At 45.4% G+C, this 21168-nt stretch overlaps 1 protein-coding gene and 1 long non-coding RNA gene across 3 annotated transcripts in view; one reads left to right on the top strand and one right to left on the bottom strand.

The window, feature by feature from the left end:
* Nucleotides 1–8648, bottom strand: part of Eya3 (EYA transcriptional coactivator and phosphatase 3) — a 104278-nt gene extending 95630 nt beyond the window's left edge. Inside the window, exon 1 of the mRNA XM_074080852.1 lies at nucleotides 8247–8648. The gene's annotated coding sequence lies outside the window, so the exon portion shown is untranslated. The remainder of the gene's footprint in view (nucleotides 1–8246) is intronic.
* LOC141424996 (uncharacterized) lies at nucleotides 1047–18855 on the top strand. Of its 2 annotated transcripts, XR_012450009.1 has the most exons (5): nucleotides 1047–1542; nucleotides 5490–5525; nucleotides 8543–9080; nucleotides 11146–11333; nucleotides 16475–18855. It is a non-coding gene; the product is annotated as an uncharacterized lncRNA (long non-coding RNA). The 2 variants fall into 2 exon arrangements; XR_012450010.1 differs by lacking the exon at nucleotides 8543–9080.
* Nucleotides 18856–21168: the final 2313 nt, after the last annotated feature.

Here is a 21168-nt window from a genome sequence, read left to right as displayed (position 1 = left end):
GTGCAGATAGAATGCACTAACCTATAGAAAGCACCTGGCACAGTGCTTGGCACATCACACACTCGATAAATAGGAGCTGTTAATCGCAGGACTTTTCCTGGTCATTCCCATACTATCTAGTCTGTCCAACCTAACTCTCAACCCCAGTTTTCTGGTATGGGGAATAAATCTCCCACCCTCTCTTATCAGCATTTTTTTTCTCTCTAGGAGTGAATCGCAACCCTGGGAGGACTCCTTCAATTATATGGATCTCCCAGAACCAAGAATTTGACCTTTAATAGTTTTATTTATTAAAATTCTTTCCAGGTGGAGTTTTGTTACAATGTCTACCACTTTTTTTTTTTTTTTTTTTTTAGTGCTACTGGGTTTGAACTCAGGGCCTCAGTCTTGCTAGGCAGGTGCTCTACCTCTTGAGCCACTCTGCCAGCCCTTTTTTCTGTTTGGTATGTTAAAGATAGGGTCTCATGAACTATTTCCCCACTGGCCTCAAACCACGATCCTCCTGGTCTCTGCCTCCTGAGTAGCTAGGATTATAAGCATGAACCACTGGCACTGGCTCACTTTTTATCTAGAACCTGAATGTAGGAGGGAGGCTCCTGGGAGAACCAATGAAAGATGGAGGACCAGGAGTGGGGCTAGAGCCTGGCTGCAAGGCAGGGCACATGACATCCCAGCTCTGAACTTTAGTTTCCTCAGCTATAAAGTGGACAGCCTCACACATAACTTGTAGGGAGGTGATGATCATCGTATCGTGAGCAGGGGACTGGAAAGCTCACATGTCTGGCACAAAGTAGGAATGGATGACATCAGTGTCCTTCCCTCCAGCAGCCCATATTGCCTTTTTTTTTTTTTTCTGGAGCACTGGGGATTGAACTTATGGCCTCACACTTCCTAGGCAAGCAATCTATCACTTGAGCTACTCCCCCAGTCATTTTGCTTTTAGTTTTTTGTTTGTTTGTTTCAGATAGGGTCTCATGCTAAATTTTCCCAGGCTGGCCTTGGTCCATGATCCTCCTATCTACACCACTGCAGTAACTGGGATTATAGACATGCTCCACACACCTGGGTCATTAACGTCTTGAAGTTCTGTCAACAACATCCTTACAGAGAGACTCCACCTCTAAGGAAATAGCAAAGTTCCCTCTTTCCCATTGCCCCCCTCTTTTCCTCCCAGTCACTCCCTCCTTTGTTGCTCATAGCTTTAGCCACTCTGAATATGGGGATGAAAAGAGGGAAGACAGGGTAGAGAGGCTGTCCCCAGGGATTTGGCCCACCCCAAAGTGGCCCAGCTAAGATGCCATTTGGTCAAGAGCCAGACTTGCTATTTACAAAAGCACATCCGTTCTGGGCGCCACCACTTCGGGGAAAGCTCTTATGAGGCTTCAAAAATAGCAGTAAAAATGATGAATGAGTTGGAGAAAAGGATTTCTGAGAAAAATGTCAGAACAGGTTGAGGAAGTCTAGGTGAAGGAAGTGAAGGCCAGAAGGAACAGCGAGGCTGCTGAGAGGCCATATCCGAAGAGGCAGATCCAAAGAAGACTGGTAAGTCTCTGAGAAGGTTGGGAAGCACGAGTGCAGGGTGTGAGGCGGGGGCCTGGGGTAGGGAGTGCTTTTTGAGAAGAAGAATACAGAATCATATACACAAAATTTTGAGGGCCCATCCTGGGCCTTAGAAGCATTTGTACAGGCGAGGGGCTCGGAAGTTTAAGTTGGGTTGACCTCACAGGAAATTTACTTCTAACCAAGGATGTGACAGGTGAGCTGGTGACACAGATCTAGGAAAGGTCTCAGAGCTTCATTGTTCTGTGATCCTGCCTGGATACTCCTCTCCCTTCTTCCCTTAACTAATGTCTTTTTAGCCTACAGAATGCAGAGCGGGTGTCTCCTCCTCTCAGAAATCTCACCAGAGGTGGCTCTTTGCCACTCAGTAGTGTCTGACCTCACCTTCCTGTGTGTGCCTGGCATGCACTTTGCTTATGTGGGTCACTCCACTTGGGAATTGGCTATCTATTGCTGTGCAGCAGCACAGCTAAATGTGGTGACTTAACACTACACACATGTTCCGCCTTCTATGGATCAGGCATCTGGCCATGGCCACACTGAGCCCTTGAGTCACTTCAGATTGGACTAGAAAAGATCTGCTTCCTAGGACACAGGTGTTGACAGATCCAGATCCTCACGGGCTGTTGCACTGGGTCACAGGTCATTTTAACATGGCTGTTGGGAGGCCTCCCTGGGTTCCATGTCATGTGTGGGCCTCGCCATCAAGCAAGTATGGACCTTTAGTCTCATCAGAGTGAGCAAATGAGAGAGAAAGAGAGAGACAGAGAGAGACAGTGTTAGATGGAAGACATCACAGTCCTTTGTAAATCTAGCCACAGAAGAGACATCTTACCACTTATAGTCATTAGGGGCAACTCCCATACTCATGGCGGAAAAACAAGGGTATGAATACCAGGAGGCAAGAATCATGGGAAGATTGTCCAAAGCTGCCCACTGCAATTATTGATCCTTTTCCTCATTGCCTGTTGTCCTCCCTGCTTCTGCCACACCCACGGAGGCATTTCACTCCCTCTTAGTGTCCCTTAGTGCCTACTACAGGCCTCTTGTGCTTGTGTTTCCTTGTTTTGTTTTGTTTGTTTTTGATGGATCTGGGGTTTGAACTCAGACTTTATGTTTGCAAAGCAGGAGCTCTACCACTTGAGTCATCCCTCCAGTCCATTTCGCTCTGGTTATTTTGGAAATGGGGGGGGAGGTCTCATGGACTATTTGCCAGGCCTGGCTTCAAATCACAATCCTCCTGATCTCTGCCTCCCAAGTAGCTAGGATTATTGGCGTGAGCCACCAATGCCCAGCCTGGAGTCTCTATAATAAAGCAGCTTATTCTGTTCCTTAATTAATTAGGAAAAAAATGACTGGGGATGTAGCTCCATGGTAGAACACCTGCTTAGCATGCATGAGGACCTGGGTTCAAGCCCCGACCCAAAACAAAAACAAACACAAAAAAACCCTGCAGATCTCAATGGGTGGTAGTTGGTATTTGAAGAGGGATTTGGGGGTTTACATGAGAAAGAGGGGATCCAGATGGAGGCTAGAAGCAGAGGTTTCTGTAAAGGCCTCTGCCATGGGAGGAGGCAATTGCACTCTCACAGTCACAAAAACTTGGACAGAGCAAAGTCAGAAGCCCTGCTAGCTCTGTTTGGTCTGGAATGGAGTTTAGCATGAAGTTGGTACCAAAGCACAATACAAAGACCAGGCTAAAACTAAACATGGCAGCCTCCATCTGGCTCAAAGGCCCATGATTCAAGAAGAGTCTGTGAAAACACATGAAAAAATGCTCACCATCTCTAGCAATAAAGGAAATGCAAATTAAAACCATGCTAAGATTCCACCTCACCCTTGTTAGAATAGCCATCATCAGCAACACCACCAACAACAGGTGTTGGCGAGGATGCGGGGAAAAAGGAACCCTCTTACACTGTTGGTGGGAATGTAGACTAGTACAACCACTCCGGAAAAAAATCTGGAGGCTACTTAAAAAGCTGGACATCGATCTACCATTTGATCCAGCAATACCACTCTTGGGGATATACCCAAAAGACTGTTACTCCAGAGGCACCTGCACATCCATGTTTATTGCGGCACTATTCACAATAGCCAAGTTATGGAAACAGCCAAGATGTCCCACCACTGATGAATGGATTAAGAAAATGTGGTATCTATACACAATGGAATTTTATGCAGCCATGAAGAAGAATGAAATGTTATCATTCGCTGGTAAATGGATGGAACTGGAGAACATCATTCTGAGTGAGGTTAGCCTGGCTCAAAAAACCAAAAATCGTATGTTCTCCCTCATATGTGGACATTAGATCAAGGGCAAACACAACAAGGGGATTGGACTACGAGCACATGATAAAAGCGAGAGCACACAAGGGAGGGGTGAGGATAGGTAAGACACCTAAAAAACTAGCTAGCATTTGTTGCCCTTAACGCAGAGAAACTAAAGCAGATACCTTAAAGCAACTGAGGCCAATAGGAAAAGGGGAACAGGTACTAGAGAAAAGGTTAGATCAAAAAGAATTAACCTAGAAGGTAACACCCATGCACAGGAAATCAATGTGAGTCAATGCCCTGTATAGCTATCCTTATCTCAACCAGCAAAACCCCTTGTTCCTTCCTATTATTGCTTATACTCTCTCTACAACAAAATTAGAGATAAGGGCAAAATAGTTTCTGCTGGGTATTGGGGGGGGAGAGGGAGGGGGCAGAGTGGGTGGTAAGGGAGGGGGTGGGGGCAGTGGGGAGAAATGAACCAATCCTTGTATGCACATATGAATAATAAAAGAAAAATGAAAAAAAAATAAAGTTCCAAAAAGATTAAAAATCAAAAAAAAAAAAAAAAGAAGAGTCTGTGTAGATATGATCAGGTAGGAGGGCCATGGATCTTGGATCTAGGTTGCAAGCAACTCTGATTTGCTCAAACAAATCCAAATCAAAAAGGGCTTCATTAGAAGGATGCTGGGGAGATGGATCTAAGGAGAATCTCAATAGCTCAGCCCAAGGACAGGACAAGATCCTGGTAAGCTATGGGAACTGCACTTGCAGAAATTTCTCGTTTCTCTAGGGCAGTTTTGAATATAGGATAGAATCACCTGGAGGGGCTGTTAACAGCCTGGGTTTCTAATTCAGTAGGTAGGGGGCTGGGACCCAGAACTTTGAATTTCTCACAAGTTCCCGGATTCTGTTGCTTCTGGTCTAGGGTAGAGTTCTAGACAGTTCTGCTCTAGGAGAGTCAAATGACTCATGCCTACTGCTCTCCATCTAGGGGTGTCTTCTACTCTGTTCAAAATCCTGAGAAAACCTAGCTGACCCAGGACTGAGTCACCACTGTGGTCAGAGAGGTGGGGTCCTGTGATTGGCAGCCCTGTAAGAATCACATGGGGTGGGGGAAGGAAGTTCAGCAAAAGAAGGAACTGTGGACATACAAAGCTAGATGTCCTAAAAGTGATGTGAATGTATAACTCTCTCCATCTGGAGCAAAATCTGCTAGAGCAACTTCTCCTCTCAAGACAGAAAGTTCCAGAAGGAAGAATGGGGGAGGGGAGGGATGGACAACTACAGACCATTATTTCTAGTCAACCCTCGTTCTGTTTTCCTCCCAAAGAGGAGACTTCTGTCCCCTAAAAGCCAGTGATGAGCCCCACAGCTGCTTTGGTGTCTATAGAAACCTAGAAGAGGCAGGAGACTGAGTTGGGGCCCGTTTTGGCCATTTAGTCCTCTGTCCAGGACACTATGGCATCTTGCTTCCCAGCCTCAGAGAGGCTGACACTAACAGATTGTTCTGGAAAAACCTAAGGATCTTCTATTTACATCATATTTTACATAATCCTATAAGAGAAGGAAACTTAGGTTCCTGTGGCCAACCTAAGAATTAAGCTGATATAAGACACAGTAACAGGATTTTCTCCTTTACAACTTTTTTCCAGGACTGGTGATTGAACCCAAGGCCTCACAGATGTTAGGTAAGCTCGCTACCATTTGAGCCACACCTTCAGTTGTGGGTTGTTTGGCTGTTTGCTCCCTTGCTTTTGAAATAGGGCCTTGCTAACTTTGCCCAGACTGCCCTCAAACTCACTGTCCTCCTACCTCTGGCTCCCACGTAGCTGGGATTACAGGAGCCAATTACCACGTTCATCTTTGTACAAATTTATTTAATATTTTTGCATGCTCATGGGAATCTTCAAAAGGAAAATGAAGACCTGAAGAAGTCAGGAGACCCCCAAAACTTGCATACATTTTACACAAGGAGTGGTAAATTACAGGGATATAACAAGAAAAAGGGGCCTGGGCTCAGAGCCATAAATGGGGAGGGCACTAAGAAATATATGGGTGAAACTAATGGAAGTAAGTGTTATTTTAAGTTTGTTTGTCAAAGTCTATTTTGGTGTCAGCTCTCAATGTCTAATGATAAGACTGTTCTCTTCCTGGCACTAGGAGGGGCCCTTCTGGTGGGAGTGGGGATTTTGTGAAATGGTTTTAAGTAGAAAGGGGGAGATAAGAGAGCTTTTCCTGAAATGACTGTGTATTAAGTGGCTTCAGCCAAAAATAATTAATATGACAAAGTGGCATCATCTGGGATGGCATGTCCCAAATTCCTTCATTTATAATGAATTTTCTCTTTCAGAAAAATTTTTATAGAGGGGGAAAAAGCTTTATTAGCCCAATTGAACAAGTCTACAGTTACTTAAGTCTGGACTGTCATCTGTCAACTTTTCTTAAAATGGTATCTGCCTGTAATCCCAGCCCTTGAGAGGTTGAGGCGATCATGAGTGCAAGGCCAGACTGGTGTCCACAATAAGACTGTCTTTAAAAAACTGATGATTTAGAAAACGACATTAAAAATGACGACTTAAACATCAATATCTATATTAAAGCCATGCTACTTATTCAGAGCGATTGATACATTAGTAAAGGAAAAAAAGGTGAGTATCTCAATAAACACATGAAAAACATTTGGCAAAATCTAATATCCTTTCAAGGTTAAAAACACTCAACAAATTGGGAATGGAAAGGAAATTTTCGATTGTTGACCTAATAAAGGATATCTAACAAAACCTACCAGCTCACATCATTCTTATTAGTGAAAGATTGAATACTTCCCCAACATGGAATGGTTGACAGGGTCTAGGGGAAGGGAAATAGGAAGTACAGAGTAATAATGGGTGTGGGTTTCTTTTGGGGTGATGAAAATGTTCTCACACTAGCTGGGAGTGGGGCACACACTTGTAATCCGAGCAGTCAGGAAGCTGAGTTAGGAGGGTCTCTGAATTCAAGACCAGCCAGGTCTACATGGAGAGTTCCAAGCCAGTCTGGATACAAAGCAAGACCCTGTCTCAAAAACAAAAGTTGTGAATACATAAGACCACTGAAATAGTAAATTTTATGGCATGTAATTTTTTCTCAAATGAGACTTATTTAAATATATAAAATACACATATATTATACAATATATGTATATATGCTTTTTTTTCTTTACATATGGGCAATTTATGACTCTGAGTAGTGGGAGGAAAAAAATCCCATAGCTTCTGGCAGCTTGCTTGGCACAGAATTGTTACTTAGTTCTCTTTTGTTTACAAAAACTATGGTAAAGGACTTAAGAATCTAATTTTGTTAAAGAAAAAAAAACTTAAACTTTTCATTTTTGTCCCTTCTTTTTGATACAAAAGCACAAAGATTCATTGAACTTGGCCCTTTATTTAGAAGAATACACTGTGTGTGTGTGTGCCCGCGCGCTAAGCAAGTGCTCTGTCACTGGGCCAACCCCCCCATCCCCCGCAGGGCACTTTAGTGAGCAGGTTGGAGGGTCGGTCTGGTACATAGAAGGGAAGTATTTCTCACTTGAGAGGAAGAGAGGTATGGGAGCAGACTTCCAGAAACGAGCCTGGAGCTGAAGAGAGCTAGAGGAGACAAGCAAGCTCTTTCCCAAGGAGGGTATGTTCAGAAAGAAAGTCCTTTTGGTAGGAATGGCTTATGAAAGTTTAGGACAGTGACATCTTGTAATAGTCCTCCACATCTGCAGTTCTCATCCTCAGATTCAACCAACTACAGTGTAAGTATTAGACATTTTTCAGAAAGTGTTGCTGATGGGAATTGTGTGATTAGGTCTTCAATGAGTGTGCATGTTCCGAACATGCACAGGTTTTTCCTTCTCATTATTCCCTAAACAATACAGCATAGGATTATTTATACAACATTTATATAGCACTAGGTACTAGAAGTGACATTGACATGATCTAAAGTCTACAGGATGTGTGGGTTCTATGCAAACACTATGCCATTTTAGCTGGGCACCATTGGCTCACGCCTGTAATCCTAGCTACTCAGGAGGATCAAGTTTCAAAGTCAACCCAGGCAAATAGTTCGTGAGACCCTGTCTTGAAAAAAACCTTCACAAAAATGGGCTGGCAGAGTAGCTCAAGCAGTAGAGCACCTGCCTAGCAAGTGTGGAGGTCCTGAGTTCAAACCCCAGTGCTGCCAAAAAATAAATATAAATAGCCATCGCAATTCAAAGTTACTTTATTAAGCCAGGCATGGAGGCACATGCCTATAATCCCAGAACTCAGTAGGCTGAGGCCAGCCTGAGCTATACAGCAACACCCTGCCTCAAAAAGCCAAAATAATGATAATAATAATTACTTAATCAATATGGAAAAGTTATGGTTTCACATAAGAAGTCTTACATTAGGCTCCGAGGTTGGTTAATTCAGCAGCTCACTGATGCCATCGAGTGCCCGAGGGCCCAAGTTCCTTGCCTTTTGCTGCTCTGCTGTCCTCAGCTTTCTGGCCTGTCTTCAGGCCATCTTGGATCCAGCCAAATGTTTGCATATTAAAGTGAACTCATGTATTTATCAAAATTCTTTTGGTTACAAATGTCAGAAATCCAATTTAGATAAGCTTAAGGAAAGTAGTCCAAAGGGAGTTCAGGCATGTCTGGATCCAGGAGAATGTCAGCACTTTCTTTCCTTTCATCTTTCAGATGGCCTCTTGGTAGTGCCAAGCCTTCACTGCTGTGCTTCTGAGAAAGAGGGAGAGGAAGAAGGAGAGAGTGGCGCTTTTACTTCTAATGTCCTTACAACAGATACCATGACAAAATTCTAATAAACTCTCCAGGCCATCCCTGGACCAATCACTAGTGCCAAAGGAATGCAAACGCTGGACTGGCCAATCTCGGATCCTCTATCTGTCGCTAGAATTTGGGGTCACAGCAACCACAGCAACCACAGAGACGGCTGAATTTGGAGGAAATGATTTCCCATAGGAAGGCCAAGCCTCCAACATACACCATTTGGTTGCAAAATGAGATAGCAGGGTTCTGGTGCATCTAATGTTTCATGGGCACTTTCCAAGAAACCAGCAGGAAAAAGTGAAAGGAGTTTGAATTTCCTGAGGGCCCACTCTGTGCAACCTGGACTTAGATCTATGCATTTTGGTTTTGAAATTCCATATGCTTAGCTGTTGTAATAGTGAGAGGTGTCTGGGAGGCACCACAGAGGGGCACTTAGCCCAGCCTGGAGGTATGAATCAGGGAAGCCTTTCTGGGGGAGGTGATGGTTTAACTGATGCTTAAAGGACATAGGAATTTGTCAAAGTTACAGAGAAAGGAGAGAAGTAAGAAAGAGATGGGTTGGGTAAGCAAGGCAGGCCAGAGTTTCAGCTTTGGACTGTCACTGTGACCATGGGGTGGGGACTTTCTTGTCCTTCCCAGCTCTAGCCTCCTCCCAGCTCTGTTCACAAGCAGATACACAGTTACTCACATGGGGCTTTCCAGAAGTATTCTCACAGTGATTGGGACAGTGGCCTGGGTTCTAGCAGACTATTCTTCCCATGACCACTGACTAATCGCTTTCCCTCTTGGGGATGTATAAAGTTACAGTGGGTGAATTGATGGTGGTAATTACTATACTGCATTTCTGTGTCTACACTAGAAAGCATGCTTTTTTTTTTTTGGTGGTACTCGAGTTTGAACTCAGAGCCTCATGCTTGCTAGGCAGGCACTCTTACCGCTTGAGCCACTTCACCAGTCCTGTTTTCATGTGTTGGGTTTTTCCAACATAGAGTCTCACGAACCATTTGCCAAGGCTGACTTCGAACTTTGATTCTCCTGATCTCTGCCTACTGAGTGGCTAGGATTACAGGTGTGAGTCACTGCATGGCAAATTATATACTTTAAATGGGTGAATTGGATATTATGTAGGTTACATATGAATAAAACTATTTGTAAAAACTGTAGTAGACAGGATGGGGATGTAGCTTAGTGGTAGAACACTTGCCTGGCATGGTAAAGCCCTAGGTCTCATCCCCAGCACCAGAAAAGAAACTGTCATGGGCTAAGTGATAAAAGGCAGCGTGGCACCAAGGACTGTCAGGGCTGTTGCAATCCAGACTCTGCTACTTCGCAGCCATGTGGCACATTTTTTAAGTTTATCTTTCTGAATGTAATTTTCCTTGTTGTGAGAGGGGAATCTTAATTTTTTTTGTTTTTTTTGCAAGGTTGTTTAGGACAGGAGCAGTCTGAGGCTGGAATACTCCTTAGCATACGGCTCCATCGCTAGCAATTTCTGTGGGCCTCTGCTACTTGTCCATCTGTTAAATGGGGATAAGAGAACCTACTTCATTAGGTTGCCAATGCCTGTAAGATTGACTTGATACTTAAAATGTTCTTAGGACTATGCTTGCCACATAGTACCATTAACAGAGGCAAGTTTATTAGATCTATTTTATGCCCTGGATTCAATTTGGGTTTTCCTTGACAAGGTATAAACTGCCCACCCAAACCTAGCACTGCACACCCATGGCCCAGGACTGAGGATCACCACACCTGAGACTTGCCCTCAAGGTGGTACACAACCAAGGGAGAAGGGCCTGCCAACCCATGCTCCTGTTTTCTGAAAATGCCTTTCCCTTGGAAACAGGTGCTAGCTTAGCAAGTCCTGGCCACAACTAAATGGACAAGGACAGACTTCTCACCCAAGTTTGACCAGTTAATTTTTCTCTCTCAGGCACCTAGAATTAGGTTTCTGGGATGTGTTAGCATGTAATGCTGGAGCTGGGTGGGGGTGGGGGTACAGATTCTTGGGTCACACGACATGTGCCAAGAAGGCAGAGAGAGAATCTTGAAACAGATTCAGTGAATGATAAGAAACCAATAGCCTCAAAGGGAGAAGGAAAGACAGAGGGGTTCTACCTTGAATCTTGTCTTAGTCCATTTGTTGCTGCTATATCAAGATGTCTGAAGCTGAGTATTTTATAAGAAAAAGAGCTTTATAAGCTCACAGTTTAGAGACCTGAAAGTTCAGCCTCCCTTGGCTAAGTCACATCATGGTGGAAACATAGGCACAAGGGAGATAATATGACAAGATGGCTCATTGACACTATCAATGCTAATCGCTGCTCAAGAACATACATGACTAGTTCTACTACTTTTGAGCTAGAGAGAGTCAGGAGTAAGGTTTGCCCTTTTATGGCAACTCACTCTCTCATATCCCATGAGAGCTACACCAATCTTTTCCCAGAATAGTGTCCCCAGTGAAACTCAGCACCTCTCACTAGGCTCCACGCCCTGCCTCTTATTACCACCAGATGGGGACCAAGTCTCCAGCACGTGAACCATGGGGGACCAACTATGGCATGAACTAACCATGGCAACTCCCACTCTCATCCCTTCAACAAAAGCATGGAGCATCTTCTACCTGCCAGGCCCCAGGACATACCAGCGAACACAGGGCCAATTTCCTGCATTCAAGCAGACGATCTAGTGGGGAAAACAGGTAAGCAAGTAAATAAAGATAGAATTTCAGGGAAATTAAAATCCAAGCAAGGAGCTAGGGAGGGATGGAAATGGGTGTCAGGCAGTTCTTTTAGCCTGGGCAGTCAAGAATGGACTTTGTGAGGAGGAGATAAGAACGAGGGGATGAAAGTTGGGCTCTGGTGACTCACGCCTGCAATCCCAGCTACTTGGGATACTTGGAAAGAAAAGATCAGGAGGATCAAGGTTCGAAGCCAGCCGGGGCAAATAGTTTGACAGACCCTATCTTGAAAAAAAACCCAACACAGAAAAACAGGGTTGACGGAGTGACTCAAGAGGTAGAGTACCTACCTAGCAAGTGTGAGCCCCTGAGTTCAAACACCAGTGCCACCAAGAAGAAGAACAACAACAACAACAAAAACGCAGGGATGAGAGCTCCAGGACAGAGAATAGCAAGGTCAAGTCCCTGGGTGAGAGGGGTGTCTATTCACAGACCAGCCAGAAAGCATCATGGCTGCAGTGAGTGAGGCAGGAGAGAGTGGCTGGGCAGGAGCCAGATCTCCACCGATCTTGGTAAGGAATTTGGATATATTTTGGGTATAATGGGAAACCACTAAAAGGCACCCCCCACACTAGAAACCCAGAGCCTTGTGCCTGCAAGGCTAGCGCTCTACCATTTGAGCTAAGCCCCCAACCCCTTTGAGGTATTTTATTTTTGAGACAGGGTCTAACTAACTTTCTCTGAACTGGTCTTGAACTCTCACTCTTCCTGCTGCCGCCTTCTGAGAAGCTGGGATTATAGACATGACTCACCATGCCCAGCTTCATTGAAAGGCTTTGTGCAGTGAAACAACACAATTTCATTACTTTTTTTTTACTTCCTTTTTTATTTTTTGGATGCTACTTGGGTTTGAACCCGAGGCCTTACACTTGCCAAGCCACACCCCAGCCCTTGTTGTTTTGCTTTATTTTTCAGGTAGGGTCTCGTTACATTTTTAAAGGCTCACTTGGCTTCTGTGTGAGGCCTGGATGGAGGGGGCAAGGAGAGAAGCTGAGAGAATGAATTGTCCAGGAGAGTGGTGGTGACGGCCAGGACCAGGGTGGTGGTGGAGGGAGGGTGGAGGAAAAGTGGGTGTCTGAAGCTATTTTGACAGTTCCGGTTCCTGGTCTTTGTTCCTCACAAGGCCTGTTTTCTCCTTGTCCCCGAGTTAATCCAAATTCCCCCTGTTAGATTTCTCCTTTTTGCTTAGCTAGTGTGTAAGAAGGATCTTTGCACCTAGGCCATCCTGTCGAGACTTGCTGGTCCCCAGGCTGGCCTAGTTTACCACGCTGCAGGTCATGCCTGTTTCATTTTCCCAGAGTTGAGCAGAGTTTTTCCTTGTGAATAATATGCGCTGGAATGAACCATGTCCCGAGGGAAAGTCTTTCAGGGAACTTTCCAAGGAAGTATTCAAGGAAGATTCACTTTATGATGTGGGAAAAGGGCTTTGGCACCTCCAAGTGATGCCTACCACAAGATAAGAGGTGCAGGAAACGGCATCATGTGCCAAAGCATCTAGCTTATTACGTGCCAGCCCCCCACCCCGCACGCACGGTAAAAGCACAGAAATAGTAAGTGCTACGCGTGTGACAGACCCAGGCGTCTGGATCCCAGCTCTTGGCCAGTGATTCTCATCTGAAGGCTTTTTGGGTGGCAGGATTCTGTGTTGTACAGGACTGTCACTCGTGCTCACTGTGGTGGGCTTAGTATCCCTGACCTTACATGGTCCCAGCTTAACTCTCTTCACAGCCTGTGCCAGGAGTTGTCACATGTTCTCATCACCTTTCTACAGAAGAGGAAAACAAACACAGGGAGGAAACGGCTGAAGTAGCTTGCCTTGACTTGCCCAGCTCCTGGTGGGGAAGAGAGGCAACATTTGAACCCAAACAGTTTGGCTCCAGGTCCTATTCTGGTATCCTGCCTGCCAAGGTTAAGAGAGTAGATGAAGCAGTGGGAAGCCTTTTCTGTTTTAGACACCAGGAGCCCAGGCTGGCCTCGACCTTACGACCCTCTTGTCTCTGCCTCCCAAGTATTAGGATTACAGGCACATACCACCATACCTGGCCAGAAGTCATTGAAGTAGAGTCCAACAGGCCTTTCTGGAAGGACTTGGGAACTCAGGGGAGCCCCTCCAGGCTAGAAAGGCAAACACTGGCAGGAACCAGTGACCCTTCCCTTATGCAGGGCTGGCCAGCAGGGTGTAAGGAGTCTCTTGGTCTATCTTGGGTTGCTATAACCAACGCCTGAGGCTGAATACTTTATGCAAATGAGGTTTATAAAGCTCACAAATCTGATGGCTAGAAAGCCAAAACAGCACGGTGCTAACATCTGGCACCCACTCCCTACCCCCACCTCCACAGACACATCACAACATCGCAGAGAAGTTGGAAGAAAAAACTGCCAGCTGCATGTAGAAGGGACTGTGTGCAGAAGGGATCCCGTGAATGTGGAGGCCTCGCTTTATAAAAACCAACTCTCGTGAGAACTAATCAAGTCACATAAAAACTGACCCTCTCCACGAGCCAGCATCAGTCCATTTGTCAGGGTGCAGGCCCTATGACCTGATTACCTTCCTTTAGTCCACCCACACTCTTCAAGTTTCTAATAATTTCAATACCGCCACCCTGGGGACCAAGCTTCCAGCACACAAAATTTGTCCTTGGGGACATACTACATCCAAACCATATCCATAGCAAGGAAGGAAGAGGATACAGTTATAAAAAGCTACTTTGTGAAGGAGGCAGCACAGAAGTGGGAATAATTAAGAAGTGCGAGTCTTTGGTGCTTTGTCTTCCCCCACCGGTTCTTTCCCACCCCTCCTCCTGCAGCTGTCCCTTTCCTTAAAGGTGTATGTCTTCTTGGGACATCCCAAACACTCTTTTGCCTAAGACTCTGCTTTCACACTCTTCGGTGTGCTCACACACATGGCTAATGGTAGTGGCACCATTTGGGGGCAGAACCATTGGTACCAACATTGTAACCCCACCAAAAAGCATTTCTACAGAAGCCTAAAGCCAGAGGACTGGAGACATCAATGGCTGCTCTCCCTGGCCCTTTACCTTTTAGCCAACCACACATCACAGGCTACAGAATCCAAAAACCAGGAAAAGCAGTGTGGGCCATTGTCCCTGACACGTCCTCCTCTTTGATCACAGTTCAGCTGTGAGGACCTGGTCCCAACGCCTAACTCTGTCTGCTGTCATCTGCCCCATTTCAGGCCTTTGAACTTGAGGAGGATTTTGACTCAGACTTTCTGCTATGCTTCCGTTTCTTTCTGCCCACTTCAGGAGGAGCACCCCATCAGAGCTCGGGTCATCAGGACATGTGTTTTGATCAGCAGGCACTTGGTTCCAAGTAATAGAATCCCACTCACAGCAGCAAAAGGGAACCCAGGGACACCCAGAGTCTAAGGCTGTTACCATGTCCCATGGCAGCCAAGGGACAGGATGTGGAAATGAGATCTTCCCCTGGCTGTGTCTATAGAGATGCTGGGACATGGATTATGGTATGTGAGGCCATAGTAAACGTGAGGCCACCTCCTATGCAGAAGCGACATTACTTTTCCGTCCTTCACTTGGATCAAAGAGATTCAAAGACAGAATTCAAAGTCAGAATTCCAACAGAGGAAAGCATTTGGTGAGGACAGCCTGAAAAAAAGCTGTTGTCCACAGTTATAGTTATTCCCACCTTCTTAGCACAGCGGGATGGGATGGGGTAAAGTGAGGGAGCATGCCAAATGAAGAGAATCAGAACATGCCACCCCAAAGTGTACCATGTTAGTATATTGATTATTTTGAACCGAAGGCAATTGAGGGAAGACAGATGTGAGAAAAGATCTCTTCTCTCCTCCTTCTACCTAAAGGCAGGGCATCAATTTCCCATGAAAACGAGAAGAGGAAATCACTCTTACCCCTGGAGAGGCGATGCCGAGATGAATCCATACCAATAAACCTTACAAAAGTAACCCTTATTTTCCACTGGTATCCCTCAACTACTTCCTGTCACTTTCCCACAGTTAACTTCCCCTAGCCCCCACCCCTTTCCCTGTGTTCTCTGTCTCTACAATTTATCATTCTTTGTTAAGCCCTTGGGTCTAACTCCTTCTTTGGAGTTTTCACTTCTTTCTTTTTTTTTTTTTTTTTTGTGGGCTGAACTCAGGGCCTTCACCTTGAGCCACTCTACCAGCCGTTTTTTGTGATGGGTTTTTGGAGATAGGGTCTCATGAACTATTTTCCCAGGCTGGCTTGGAACTGGACTGCAATCCTCCTGATCTTTGCCCTCTGAATAGCTAGGATTACAGGCGTGAGCCACTGGTGCCCAGATAACTTCTGTCTATGAAGGTGTCAGGTCATGTAAAAATATTAACATCAAATCAAATTCATATCATTTCCTCCTATTAATCTGTCTTTTGTCAGCTTAATTCATAGGTCCCCAATCACAGAACCTAAGAGGACAGAGAAAAATTCTTCCTTCCCTTCTATAGATATCTCAAGCTCAGGGAGACAATTCTTTGGAAATGGGGTGCCTCTCCACACTGTAACCGAGGGCTGACTTCTGCCTAAAAATTCCCAAAGATGGGAGATGACTTGGCAACTGCTTTGGCAACATTTGTCAAGAGCCCTCTGGGCCTGGAGTGTATCTCAGTGGTAAAAGCACACACTTAGCATGCGTGAAACCCCAGAACCAAAGAAAGAAAGAAAGAGAACTGTCCATGTATTAGGCACTAGTATATTTGCTGTACATATATTAACACATTTAACCCTCCCAATAACCTTGTGTGCTAAGTGCTGTAGATTTAAGCCTGATGTTTTCATTTACCAATATATGGCAAATATTTTCCTGCATCAAAAAAATATTCTGGAGCCAGGCCTGGTGACTCACATTTGTAATCCTAGCTATTTTGTAGGCTGAGATTGGGAGGGCCAAGGGTCGAGGCCAGCCTGGGCAAATAGTTTGAGAGACTCCATCTCCAAAATAACCAGAGCAGAATGGACTAGAGGTGTGGTTCAAGCAGTAGAGTGCCTGCTTTGCAAGTGAGAAACCCTGAGTTTGAACCCCAGTTCCACCCCCCCAAAAAAATCTTCTGTACATGAATTTAATGACTGCCCCATCTTCCTTTGCAGAGCCACAAAGTCTCATGGTGAAGTATCTGGGCAATGGAGTCAGCCTGCCTGTTTCAAACCCACCTCTACCAGTTCTATATGATACGGGTCCGTTTTTATAAAGGAAATGAATATGTGTAACCCAGGGATTGCCATCCTGGATGTCCCTCAAATCTCCACCCAGCAGTGTCACCCTGAATTCACTAATACTTCTTGAACATGTGGCACCTGTCAGAAACTGGGGCTCCAACAACAAGTGACACAAATGAATGCCCTGCCTTCAAGGAGTTTTTCTTTCAGCAACAGAGATGGACAGTTATTAGTAAAACTGCTGAAGAAGAAAAGCAATGCAAATGATGAAGCCAGTAAAGGAAACAAGAAGGAGGTGACATGGGGAGATCAGTCATCACTCTTGGGAAGTTAGAGAAATTTGGCTTCAGTCCTGGCCTCTGGAGATCGAGAAGCCCAGAGTCCACCCCAATGTCTCTAAGGGTGCGCGGCTGAGGCTGGAGAGCAGTGAATCTTTGGCTTCTAGTCCACTTTCACTCAACATTCCCTTTCTTGGATTCTTAACCTCCTGTCATCCACTGGATTCCTGGACCAACAAGCTAGATGGGAAATGGCTGAGTGAATTCTTTAGCTACTCATGACCTCTTGTCTGGAACTGTGATCAGCAGATGGGGCAAAATGGGATGGGAGTTCAGAATCCTGGCTCTGTCACTTGCTAGCATGTAACTTGGGACAAAGGATTTATCTCTCTTGAGGCCCCAGTTTGTCTCGGAGTTATTAATGGATGCGAAATACAGGGAGCAGAACCTGCCACGTCGTAAGCATTCTCGATCATTCTTAATGAATGAAAGTGATAGCATCCCGTGCATTCTAACTCATTTAATTTTTTTTTTTTTTTTTTTGTGGGACTGGGGTTTGAAGTCAAGGATTGGCACGGCACTTGCAAAGCAGGTGCTCTACTGCCTGAGCCACACCTCCAGTCCATTTTGGTCTGGTTATTTTGAAAATGGGGTCCCGAGAACTATTTGCCCAGGCTAACTTCGAACCATGATCCTCCTAATCTCAGCCTCCCAAGTAGCTAGGATTGCAGGCGTGAGCCACAGGTGCCCAGCTTCATTTAACCCACATAAGACCATGGAATGCAACATTACACCATTTGCAGATGAGGACGCTGAGGCGTAGAGAGGTCAACTCCCTTTTTTTATTCTGGCTGAGATTTAAACCTAGGGAATGTGGCTTCACGTTCCCACTCTTTCTTCCACATTCTGCTGCCTTCACCCTAAAACAAATGTAGCACCTCCTTTCCCCAACTGCTCTCCGTCTCGGCTTAAGTCCTTCTCCTCCCACAACATGTTCTGCCAAGGAAGTCCTGGTAGGTACTTGCAGACCCATGAACCGGTTCCCCTTCAAATGTAGGGCCCTAAGGAGATTACCTCATTCCATCTCCTCCTCCCCCATTTCACAGATAGAGAAACTGAGTCTTACCACCTTCAACAGTTTTCTAGGGGAATTAAATTTTCCCCTCTGACTTGCAAAGTCAGGTTACAATGCATGCTCAAAGCAACCTAGAAATTGATGAGAAGTTTCATCCAAGCTGCTAAATTGTCACTTCCACATTCCACCATCCACAAATGTCAGAGTGAGGGGAACCGAACAAGATGCATAGAAATGCAAGTCTCAGAAAAGAGAAGTGCAGCAGTTGACAGGAAGATCAACATCCTCAATTTTCAAGATATTTACGAAGAGTGTGGTGGTTTTTTTCTATCTAAGTTCCCTCTTCAAAGAAATTATCCACTCCAAATCCAATGAACTCAATGGGCACAACCTGTCCACCTTAGTTATTAAAGGGACCAAAAGTAAGTCATGTATAAAACACTTTATATATTAGCAAAAACAAAAACTAATTATACAGGGTGTTATAATACACCCCTACAATCTTAGCACTTGGGAGACAGAGGCAGGGGGACCATGAGTTCCAGGCCAGCCTGTGCTATGTAGTGAGACCCTATCTCAAAAGAAAATTGAAAATAGTCAATGCTAGCAAAGATACGACAAAACCAGCACTTACATTATTTGCTGGTGACATTGTAACTGGCACAACCTTTCTTTTTTTTTTTTTCATTTAATAAGTGTTCTTATTGAATTATAACTTAAAGTATGCAAATGTTCAACTTTGAAATTTTTGTAAAAGTACATCTTGGATTTTCGGTTTTTTGTTGTTGTTGTTTTGCACAACCTTTCTAGAACCAATTTGACTGCTAGGGATAGAGCACTTGCCTAGCATGTGCAAAGCCCTAGTTTTGATCCCCAGAACTGTATAAAAAATAAATAAGTATGCCAATGTATTTTAGGAGGCAGTAATTCCTCTCCTGGAGCTTTATCCTAATTAAATCATATTAAAGAAGAAACAAAGCAATGAAAACTTGGAAATGCCCTATGTATCAAACACTCAGTGCTCACTTTGCGGCTGGTGCTACATTATAAACTCAACATGGGTGACCTCATTTAACCCGCAACAGGATTCTGGGAGGTATGTACTATTTCACCCCTCATATACTATACCAAATAGGGAAACTGAGGCTACAGGAAACAATGTAGTTGCCCTTAGTTCAACAGAGTTAAAGCTGGGATGTGAACTCTAGAAGTTGGCCTTCGGGACCACTGGGCTGCCTCTGCCTGTCTTTAGTGCTGGCCGCTCCTGGAGTATTTCCTGTCCCCAGAGCCCACCGCTGGAAGGATGCTGATACTCTGATCTATGGCAGGCTCCTGAAGAGGTGTGGGGCAGGGGAGGAGTGCAACGTTGGGGAATGATGAAGATGCCTAATTCCTTTCCTTCTGCAGTGGCGTATGCAGAAGCTATTTCTTAAGATGCTACCAAAGCTAGGGCTCCATAGGGGGCTCGGCTCCTTAAAGTCCCAGCCCCATGCAGGGGATCACTGGCCTCTTGGATAGGTGTGGAAACTGATGCTCAGAAAGGGGAAGTGGTCAGCCCAGTCACACAACAAATACGTGACAGTCTCAGACTCCAGGCCCAGTGTGTCTGATTCTCGAGTATATCATGCTCTTCCCCCTGGTTGTGTCTTTGACAAGGACTCAGAATACTGAAGCTGAAGTCCCCTGGCAGGTGGAGAATGAGGAAGAGTGTTTGGTGGCTGGGCCTCAGGGACTCTGATGATCACTTGGATGGGAAGACAGACAGTGTCAGGTTTGGGATCCAGGGTGTGGAAAACTTGATGTGGCCTCACCAGGTGTTTAATTCATGTAGCTGAGAGGCAGATGACCTACAAAGGCTGAAGCTATGTTCAGAAGCAACTGGAGAATGAAGTAGGGAAACTGAGGCAGAGTCTTAATCAAGGCCCAGGTCAACACAGCAGACGTCTGTGACACTGCAATCTGTGGGTCTCCAGAGGCACTTGTCCATGTCCACAACTGCTTTCCCACAGAAGAGGGTCAAGGACAAAGATAACATCTGGTTCCTCTCTGGGAATACCCCAATGCCAGCTCAGGGAGATAAAACTGTTACCAAAATCACTCCCCCCACTTAACACAACTCCCACCCTTGCTGGGCCACGTGGGCCAATAGGAGCCCCAAAGGTAGGAGCTGGGAAGGTGGAGGAAGCAACTCAGGGAGGAAAATGCTCCCATGGTCCCCTGGAATATTATTGCATGAAGGACAAGCTGCCATACCCTGGCAATGACCCTCTTGCTGCTGTTCTCTCAGGCCAGTGCTACACTGTCCTCCTTTCTGTCCTGCCCCAAGAGAGCCAGGAAAGGCATTTGCTGAGAGGGGACAAACAAGAACCTGGACTCAAGTCTCTGTCCCATCCACAGGGTTGCTGCGTCCTGAGTGAGAAAATCCAGAGTGAGATGGGGACGACGTGTTCCTAGGGAAGGCAGGTCAGGGACCTGACCCCTCCCCACCCCAGTGCAAAATGAAGTGTTGAAGCATGTTCTCAGGAACTTGCCAGAACAAAGCAGAGGCTAAACCAGGCTGCAGGCCACACAAGACCACTTACAGTGGAACCAAAGATGGGAGAGACAGTTTCCAGAAAATGGGGGAGTTGTACTGAAAAGTCACCACCAAAGGTTTCTACTGGAGGAACCTGAGGCTCTGGAAGACTGAAGGATTCCCTCAAGGTCACCCTGTAGTAAATGAAGAATCCCACATCCCAACTCAGCTTGTTTTTTCTTCAAACCTGAATCCCTTCATCCATATCACACAGCCTCCCTGCAGAAAGTGAGCAAAGATGGTTAGTCTGTAAGTTCACAATTTCATTTTCATTCAACCACTCCTTGCTGACAAAGAGTACTAACCTGTTTTGTCTGGGGCATTGTTCTAAGCACCGGGATTTCATGACCAACAAGATAGATTCTGTCACTGCTTTCACAGAGGTGACATTCTAGTGAATCCACTGAGTGAGGACAGAGGCCCATCCTAGAACTGTGCTCCTTTGCTGAGCCCCGATGGTGTGAAACATGGGAAGAACTTAGATTCTGATGTCTATTGTTGACAGTGGCTCTTTTATGAGCACAAATCATTCTGTGCGTATTACAAAAATGGCACCAACTGATATAACCTCCTCCCCAATGTTTTGTTTTTTGGTGGCACTGCGGTTTGAACTCAGGGCCTTGCATTTGCTAGGCAGTCACTCTACCACTTGAGCCACTCTGCCTGCCCCCAACACCTCCAATGTATTAACATAAGA

This window comes from Castor canadensis, chromosome 7, assembly GCF_047511655.1.
Source record: "Castor canadensis chromosome 7, mCasCan1.hap1v2, whole genome shotgun sequence".
NCBI classification, from domain to species: domain Eukaryota; kingdom Metazoa; phylum Chordata; class Mammalia; order Rodentia; family Castoridae; genus Castor; species Castor canadensis.
Note: the sequence above shows the minus strand (reverse complement) of the source record. Positions and strands in the feature narration are given on the sequence as shown.